This window comes from Engraulis encrasicolus, chromosome 13, assembly GCF_034702125.1.
Source record: "Engraulis encrasicolus isolate BLACKSEA-1 chromosome 13, IST_EnEncr_1.0, whole genome shotgun sequence".
NCBI lineage: Eukaryota > Metazoa > Chordata > Actinopteri > Clupeiformes > Engraulidae > Engraulis > Engraulis encrasicolus.
Genome location: NC_085869.1, coordinates 39,959,441 through 39,969,440, shown reverse-complemented (window position 1 = coordinate 39,969,440; position 10,000 = coordinate 39,959,441). Strand labels below are relative to the sequence as shown.

The 10,000-nt window shown below is 40.6% G+C and overlaps 1 long non-coding RNA gene across 2 annotated transcripts; it reads left to right on the top strand.

Moving 5' to 3' along the window:
- The first annotated feature begins 1,852 nt into the window (after positions 1-1,852).
- LOC134461767 (uncharacterized) lies at positions 1,853-4,856 on the top strand. 2 transcript variants are annotated; one of them, XR_010037401.1, is made up of 4 exons: positions 1,985-2,097; positions 2,824-2,889; positions 3,033-3,099; positions 4,433-4,856. It is a non-coding gene; the product is annotated as an uncharacterized LOC134461767 (long non-coding RNA). The 2 variants fall into 2 exon arrangements; XR_010037402.1 differs by lacking the exon at positions 4,433-4,856 and adding an exon at positions 1,853-1,893 and having other exon boundaries at positions 2,027-2,097; positions 2,824-3,264.
- Positions 4,857-10,000: the final 5,144 nt, after the last annotated feature.

Genomic DNA, 10,000 nt, shown 5'->3' with positions numbered 1-10,000 from the left:
ATTTGATGTACTGTATGTATTGCTTCCCTGTGTCTGTGTGTGTGTGTGTGTGTGTGTGTGTGTGTGTGTGTGTGTGTGTGTGTGTGTGTGTGTGTGTGTGTGTGTGTGTGTGTGTGTGTGTGTGTGAGCATGTGTGTGTGTGTTCTCCCTCAGAGAAATAGGTTGAAAACTCGGGTTAGCCAGGCCATGGGTTCCCAAACTTTAACATGACAAGGCCTCCCATATACAGATAGATTGCAGCCAAAGCCCCCCTTACATGAGTCGTGCCACACTATCCCCTTTCACAAACATAAATAGTAGTAATGTTCAGAGATGCAATACATTATTGTATTCTAATTCTTAACTAATGGAAATATTGTTAAGTTGAAGTTTTTTTTATTATAAATATTTTATTTTTAAATATTGCAATTGGAAGTTTATTGTCGGTTTATTTTTGTGCACCCCTTTTGTAATTATTTAATGCATTCAAATTTTTGTGCACCCCTCTCATAGTTATTTAATCCATTCAAATATCTATTTTGTTTTGCTATACTGCCAACCTGCCGTGGCCCCCCAGGGGTCCCTAGCCCCCACCACTGAGCCAAGCTATGATAGTTCTGCCTAACGTGTTGGATTGTTACTGTTTTACATTTACATTACATTTACACCAGAAGTGACCAAAGTCTGAGTAGCTGAGGACGTTGAAGATCACTGAAAAAAGAGGGAATGGCGGGTCTTTGAATTAACCTATATAAAGTAAATAGATGCAAAACAATTCATTAACATTCCTTGAGTAAACATGATTTCATCAAATAAGGATAATGTGTTCTTGGAGACTGCTGAATTTGCATGTTTCTAATGCTTTGAATGAACATGATTAAGTTGTGTCTGGGGTGGCCTCCAGTCCTGAGGTGGCGCTAGTGCACCACTTTCTAAGACAAGAAGAAGCCGGAAAGTTTCTAAGCCAGAGAGCCGTTCGCCTCAGGCAGCTCGGTCCTACTCTTCAGTCTCATCTCGCTGGAATAGTGTTGTCATGTGTGAAGATATACACGAAATTGAGTAAGTAACTGAATTACTTTCATTTATTGTGGGCGATGTAGAACTGCTCTTGTGTCTTTTGTGTGTGGAAGCTGAGCCAAAGGTGAAGTTAGACTCTACTACATTTACCCACGCAGTGCTCTTTGCTTAACAGGTGCACTGCAAACACATGCAGTTGGCATCATGTTAATTTCGAAAAGAATGGAAAATATGTACATTTAGAATATTCAATGATGTAAAAACTGCTACTGTACAACAATCTAGCTGGTCATCTTCAGTTAATAGCTATATTTGCGCGGGAGGGTCTGATCCGTTAATGGGGGAGGGGTGGTGGGGGTGCACAGCGAACTAGAACTTCATCGAACACGTTGCATGCTCACGAGAACAGAGGGCTGGCGTCGTTTCGGTGTGTTCATTTTAAGCCAAGTATTCTATTTTTAAAGTTTTTTGTTTTTTGACCCAACCCAGGTGTTTAATGCACACATGCACTTGTGGTCTTAACCGAAGATTAATCAAATGTAAGCTTTCCTGCACACAAAGTCAAAGAACAACCGACCTAGATAGAGTGCATATAATCTGAATTTAAACTTTGCACAGGGAATTGGATGAAACATGTGGGAATAGTATCCTATTTATTGAAGTGCATAGCACTTTTTTTTACTTGCACTTATGGTGCAATGCAAAGCATGCACTGCCTTGTTATCTCGTTTTACTTAGCCTATATCTTCCTCTTTTAAGTGGAGCATTGTTTACAAGTAGCCTTTATAAACAAGTGCTGTTTATAAATGTTTAACATCACCAATTCCTTCTTTCTTTCTTTCTTTCTTTCTTTAAGGACTTCTGACACAGTGGCCTGCACTGTTCGAAGTCTGTAAGGTAAGACATTCAATGCTGATTGTCTTTAAGGTTTTTATATTGTGTGTGTGTGTGTGTGCATGTGTGTGTGTGTGTGTGTGTTTCCCTAATGTTTATGATTTGTCAATCCTTTGGGCTCTTTATGTCTTTTCAGATCAGTGCTGAATTCAAAATAATCACCACAGTTCCCCTGCAATCCAAGCAACTGTTGCTGAATTGGCTGATGTAAGTTTCTGTCTTTTTCGCCTGTCTACTTGATGGTTCCTGAGCAGAAAGCCTTTAACTATTGAGTTACACCCCTGCATGTTAAAACCCAATAGAGAGGATCATGATCTGCCTTAGTAGTCATGGTACCAGTACATTCATATGCATTTTTCTTTTGGTGGCAGTCAGCTTCCCAATGTTGATGCCATTCATAGAATCCCAAAACAAATCAGTACCACCACCATTTTTGACCGTAAACATGGGACTGTTTTCTTTATACTTCTCCCTTGGCTACTATCACACATGCTTGAAACAATCTAAAGCAAATGTGTTCATCATGGTTTCATCAGAGACAAACAGACTTCAGATATGGATTGCTGGAACCATGTCCTCTGGTCTGATGACACCAACATGAACACATTTTTTCGGATGGTGTCAAGCATGTGTGGTGTTAACCAAGTGAGTAGTACAAAGTAAACTGTCCCATGCTCATGGTCAAGTAGTGGTAGTGGGACAGACATGGTTTTAGGCTGGATGCATGGAGTCAATATTGGAAATCTGAATTTCACCAACATGTACCATGACAATTGAAGCAGATCATGATACAGTCTGCGATTTTAAAGGTGCAGAGAGTGATTTTTTTTTTAAGTAGTTTATTTCCAGAACTCATGCTGCACAGGTTACAAATGTTCTCCTTTTTCTTTCTTTCTTTCTTTCTTTCTTTCTTTCTTTCTTTCTTTCATTAAGTTGTACAAGATGCACCATTTCTGAGGACTTCTGGCACAGTGGCCTGCACTGTTCAAAGTTCGCAAGGTAAGACATTCAATTCGGATTGTCTTTAATGTTTTTATTTGTGAATTACAGCGTTTTATCTCCTTTCTTGAATGTGTGTGTGGCTTTCTCCTAATGTTAATGATTTGATCGTTAAATCCTTTGGGCTCTTTATGTCTTTTCAGATCAGTGCTGAATTGAAAAGAATCACCAGTCCCACTGCAATGGCCAGCACTGTTCGAAGTCCACAAGGTAAAGCATTCACTTTGGCCACAACCCTACCCAGTGCACCTTAACAACTTGACTCCTGCTTTAAATTAGCTGTTATCTGAATGGGGGTGACTAAATATTCCAGTGGTATAAGGAGCTGCTTCTCAAATTTTTATATTTAAATTTTGTCGTACTCTGACCAGTGAATATTAGATTATTGCTTAGTACTAGAATTGGATTTATCTGAGACAAGATCTGATCTGAGAAGTGTTGATGACTACCTCCCTGGTGTTCCCACTCTCAGTGTGGAGTGTGACACTATTTGTATGCATTGTGCTATGCTCAACATGACATTGAGAGGCTTCAGTTGAAAGTGAGCAAGCTATCTCACGGTTTCCTTATTTCAATACACTTGCTACACAATTCATATGCAGCTAAACTTCTATGTAGAAACAAAATGAGCACTACAATGAAGGGTATAATATCTGAGAGCACTTTGTTGACACATGTTTTTCACTCTGATGGGGGGTGGGGGTGGGGGGGGGATCAGAGCCGACAGAGTGCACTAGCTGTGTTACGCTTTTCATTATATTGCCCGTTGTATGTCTGCCTAGAATATTGCATGTTTTATTTTTAATCATGAGTCATCGATGAAACTTATTGAGATGGGGAAAACTGTAAGAACTTCTTATTTCAGCCCCTTGACAGACAAGCCCTGCATGCCATATTACTGCACGCATGCACAAAGAGCAATGCAGTAGACTTTTCCTTCAAAGTCTTCTCGCAAGGAACAGTATATACCGTACCTGTATATGCATAATGAAACTTGTTGTTCTCTTAATTGAGACGAGCTGACCCTTACATCTCTGTGCTCTGAAACATCTTATACAGAGGATTGGCATCACTGGTTGTCTACTACAAGCTTCTTGTAGGTCCCAGCCAAGGAGACACAGTAGACCTGGGGTGTTGTTCCATATGAGAGTGAGCTTTTTCATTGGCCTGGGCCCACTGGTATTCCTGTGACACACCAAGTTTCATGTCAAAGTCTTGTCATGCTATGCAATGATCTTGCAGGCCACATAAAATTACTTCATGGGTCACAATTGGCCCTGGGTTTGAGTTTGACATCCCTGCAGAATGAAGGCAACTACACAGCTTTGGCTCTGGTATTTGACGACTTCAGGCCAATTCACACCAGTGTTAAATCATCATCCAGGTCCCACATCAGAATTAGAACTGAGGAAATCTTGGCAGTGGAACAGAGGACATGCTTTGGACTTTGCAGTAACCTACTGCCCAGCTTAATGTTGATTTATTTGTTAATTCAAATGGCTTGGTTAATTTGTGTTTATTTACTTTTGTCTGTGTTGAATAGGTCATGGATGAAGTTGCCGTAGACGAAGCAATTGAAGACATCACAATTGGAATCTGCTCTGACAGAAGATTGGGCATCCCACCCTTTGGACATTGTCAGTTTTAGTGTATGTCTGTCACACACGAGACACCCAATCGGAAAGGACTCTTTTTATTTTTTTCAGCAACTAAAAAACAGCAGTTATTTTTGTTTCTTTAAGTGAAATGTACCTTTTTTCTAGAGATCTATTTGCTTGCATGCACTTCCAGCTCCTTGCTGGTTTAAGAATAGCACTTGAGTGTGCATATGTTTTGTACGTACTGTGTTGATTTTGACCCAAACTAAAGACAAACAAAATACCAAAACTAGACTTAAATAAGACTGGGTAATGACACAAATGTGGTCACCAAAGAGGACAACCAAATGAATGGTGGACTGCCAGATGCACGCGAACATGCATACATTATACGTGCACATGCATACAGTATACGCGCATGAAAGCACACACGCACACCTACAAGTGTGGACTAATGCACTTAGTCAATGAGCTAAAATAACTGTATGTAGAGTGAATTTTATTTGTGCCCGATGTGTTCACATGAATGCTAATCCAGCCAGAGAGCACTTTTTCACAGCAACCAAACAAAGTATTTTCTTAAAGGTGCACTGTGTAGGATGGTGACCAGAGTAGGCAACTATGCTGCACATTGAAACGGTGCTGCCTATTACCAACTGTGTCCTTTTTATGAATATTTACTTAGTAATAAACAAAAATGTATAAATGTATTACGAAAATGTTTACTAAAAATCTGCATTTCTAGAAATTCAAAATGACAGTCAGTGGAGAAGATTCCTCTCTTTCCCCCTTTCATGTATGGAAAGAGCAATGTCCCCAGTCATAACGACAACTTAAAGTTTGGTGGTGGTAAATATTCATGAAAAATGCAACATTTTTGCATGGGCAGCATGAAATCTCAAAATAAACTACTGAAAGTAATACACAGTGCACCTTTAAAGCGAATTGGACTTTCATTCTGTTCACAGACCCTGCTCGTTGATTGGTCTAAGAGTAGCAGTTATTTGTGACTGTGCTTATGTTTTGTATATCTGTGTGCATTTTACATGCGTACAGTGAAAGTCAATACATTTAATCACAGAATTCTGACTCTTTTTGTTGTTTTTGTTTGCACAGGCCTGTACATCAAATTGTGATCTGCAATGCATTTGTATAGCCTAGACCTAATATGTTTACCATATGTTTTTTTTTTATTTATTTATTTATTTATTTTTGGGGGGGTGGATTGAGACTAAAGAATCATGTTACTGAAATGTAGCTGTATGCATGATTTAGGTGATTCCATCACCTTTTAATAAACATGAAAAAAATACTTTCAAACTATGTCAAAGTTTTGTGTTTTTCCAACATATTTTCTGGTTAATGGAATACCAATTAATTGTTTAGGATTAAAGTGATTTCATCACCTCTGATTTAGGTGAAAAAAACATTTTGTGACTATTTAAAAAAAATCACATAGTTCCAACACATTTTTATGATGCTGGAACATGAATAAGTTGTGTTAGGTTGAGGTGATCCAATCACCTCCGTTTAAGGTGATAAAATCACTTAAACCTTACACAATAAAAATAGGGGAAGAAATCATGTTGACCTTACACAATTGGATTGTGTGGGACCGATGTACACATTAAAATCGTGTAAATCCAACGAATATTTTCTTTCAGTGATGTTTTGCAATGAATTCACTATGTTCGCTCTGGATCTGACACTGACATGTATAATTTAACTAATCACATAACAGCTCTGACTTATGGGATTTTCGAAGCTAACAACATTCCAATTGTTTTTTGCCGAACTGCGTCATAGCTTATTACCATAATATTAGCCGACTTTGAATCTCTGAAATTCGCTCTAGTCGCCCAAGTCGCTTCCATCGGCTTTTTAATGTAACCCCAGCCCAGTACCATTAAAGGCTTTTTAATGTAACTTCCCGTTTGGACACCTTATTTTGGAGTGCCTGGATGAACTCTTCTCTCTACATGAACTGATCCCCGATTTCCAAGAGCACCCAACAAACTTAAAGCAAAACGTCAGAAAGTTTCAAATTTACTATATTTTCCTTGGTACATGTTCCCCAAAATCGATTTCTCACCTTGTGTACATGTGTCAGCCCGAAATAGTAACACACACGAATTTGAAATTCAAGTTACCGCTCTGGCTCTCCCTCCCCGGGCGCCGCCATGTTCACTCAGGCAACAGGGCCATGACGTAAGAAAGAAAACGCGGAAGTGAAGGTTCACTCACTGGTGGTCACGTTCTGTTGCAGCTAGATGGCGCTCGCAGCCAAATGAATGGGTGTCAATGGTGCTGTATTCGCTTTTCACTTGCCCGCGTTCGCCCCCCGGTGGGCACCCTTCCGGAACTGCAAAGCTTATTGGCTACAGGGAATGATGCTTCTCATCTTGTAATTTCTCTGGTGACCCCCACTTGACCCCATGGATTTGACCGCTCGTGCGGAAGACCCCTTCACTTGACAGCTTGTTTATTTACAGAAATGGAAAGCAGCGACTTTATAGCAAATAGCGAACTTTATTGTTCTGACTCGGACCCGGAGATAGCTGACTGAGGATATGTATTAAACAAGACAGGATCCTCGTACGCTATGGACAGTTTGGACGTTCGCCTTGGATGAGATAAGGTAGGCAACTTTGGTTGTTTACCGTTTACTGTGAAGGAATCAGACTTATCACTGTGACTGTGGACCTTCAAAATAGCAATCGCTGGGAAAATTATTGTGAACAAACTGGTTGCCTACGTTACGTTCAAACATTATCAAATGTATTGTCAGTCTGTAATAATCTGACATATCTTGTGCAGTAGATGGGCTTTGGCTAGCTTGTTAGCGAAACTCCGGTGATGGCTTTGCATGCTCTCAAAATAATGACAGCTTGTGGGGAGCAGGATATTTTTTTTCCTCGAAAGAAAATGTTGCAAACTTGCATGTTGCGATGTGTTGCAAACTTACGATGGCACTGTAACGTGCTCCTGAAATGTCAGTGACTGGCAAATTATAGGCTAGTTGCCTACAGCCAAAATGAAGTCACTGGTCACAGACAAGTATTTTAACCTAGTAGTAGCATAATTATATTCATTATTTGTGAAATTGGGCTCTGGAAGTCGTGTCATGAATTATCTGAGCGTGGCACGTTGATGCAATGCCGTCCGTGCATTTAGTCATAAGGACAAAGCAGCATCAGAGTTGGCTAACCTAGGCTATGCCATAATTCATACTAGCCTAATTATGCTCTAGTAGTAGTTGCTAGAGGATGGGATCGGCGTAAACCACTGGCGAGCATATTTATAATGGTAACTGAACGTTGTTCTTTTCCCTAATAACAACCCTCGTGAAAGAGTTCATTTCTTCCCAAAACCCCTCAATTGAAGCTTGCCGACACGGCACGTTTTTGTGTAAGCTTAGTTGTTAGAATTTGTGTACTTTTGGAAACAGTCTTGGATCCGCTCATGAGACCAGAGGTTGTGGTAAATAAATTGGTAACAGAACAAAGTTTGCCTTGTGCTTGTCATGATCTTTAGAAGTCTAGAAGACTGCACGTTGTTATGTTGCTTATCAACTTCATTTCAGTGAGAATGAAGTGGGGTAGTTTTCGCTTCGTTGGACAACGCAGCATCTGTAAATGATGCGCCACAACGTCCATATTTTCAGACTGTACGAGTACCCAGACTTCTGCAGTGGGTTGCACCAGCTGGTCATAATTTCCAACGTGAGCGTAAATTGTGCCTATGTTCGAGCATACAGACGAGTAAAAAATAGTTGCACTTTGCATATAGTTTTAAAACTGAATGAGATGGCTGTCAGGAAGATAGAAAACAAATTTAAAACATGGGTCATAAAACCGGGATGGTGGTGATCCCATCTCGGAGAATGGCATTGTAAATCGCCCGTATCTTGGTTAGAAAGAGACCGCATATTTTCATTAGCCTACAAAATACAGTTTAACCCCCCTTTTTAGCGACAGGATAAGCACAAGGAAACGCAGGTTGGTAGACTGCTGCAAATCGTGTAATGTATGCTAGTGTGTTGAGATGTTGCTGGTTAGCCAGCAGACTTGACAGACGGCGTTAAGCCAACTTGTTGGACATAGTGTAGGGCTATGTTTCACAAACATAACTCCAGAATTGTTACGACTGCTTTATTCGGACTGCCGTCCGATTCATCCCTTTGTGTCGCTAAATATTTGACTGTGACAACAAGGCCTACCAGCGTGCAGAAGTTAGGGGGGGAAAGTCACAACAAAATAGCATAGGCCTACAAACCAGCAATGGGCTGCAATTTATTATACAGTTGATATTAGGATTCATATCAGAGGATATGTCCTCTCATTTGGGTTTTGCTGTGAACAAATGAATGACCGCTGTCCTTGGTGCTAGCGCTTTGTGACAGCGCTGCGTCTTCACCCAAATCATTCCCTAGCCTTCCGCCACTGTTCTAGAACTAAGTAGAATGATCCGCTGCACAAATACAATTTTCTTTCTGACGTAATATTCTGCTGAAAATGGCTGCGCCCATGGCTAGTTGTAAAAAAAAAAATATGGGAGTGCAAGGCTGGGGGTTAAAAATGTAAAAAAGATGAGAAATCGATTATTGGGGACATGTGTCATCAAAAATAGGAAAATTGAAAATTTCCGACGTTTTCCTTTAAATGAACAGACTGAAGACTGCTTGAGCTTCCAGCCACCTGTGTGCCTTTCGCTTCCATCTTGCTTTGGTCGCTGAATTTGCAGACTCTCCATAGAGAAATAAGATCTTCCATCTATCTGGTCCCGTTGATCGCTTTCAGTGTGCACACACAATTAGTCTGGGCCAACCAATCTTATGACGCTACTCAAAATCGCTCAACCTGAAAGAGTCAGGCTAAGTTGTCCATGTTGTGAAATTCCATTTGGCCGTTATGAAATACTTTTACTTTTATTTGAGTTGGAATAAGGCGAAGCAAATGAGATGCAACGATCAGAAGAGAAACAGAAGAGTGAAACAGAAGAGTGTTTCGGCCCTGGCCCTGCCGTGGCTCAAACAGTAGGGCACTGCACTGATACACCAGGCCCGAGGTCATTTCCCCATCATCCCCCATCTCTCTCTCTACCATTCTCTTCCTGTCGCCATCCCACACTGTCCTGTCCATTAGAAAGCCCCCAAATTAACGTTGTTCACAAGTTAGAGGTTTTTGAAAGGTTAAAAAACACAAACACCCACACATATGAGTCAGACTCACACACACATACCCTTTATGATAGTTTACTGGGATGACATTGTACAGACAGGGCCTTGGCCTTTTTAGCATATCAAGGATGGAAATATTTTACAAGAGGCTAGACAAAAATATACACGGTATACCACAATGGTCTGTGTGTGTGTGTGTGTGCGTGCATGCATGCGTGTGTGCGTGTGTGTGTGTGTTGGACCTCTCTATCCCTGCAATTTAGCTGCTGACAGCTCGTGACGCTTGGACCACACACCTGTTAAATGTCTACCAAGAGCACTGCCAAACACTGCA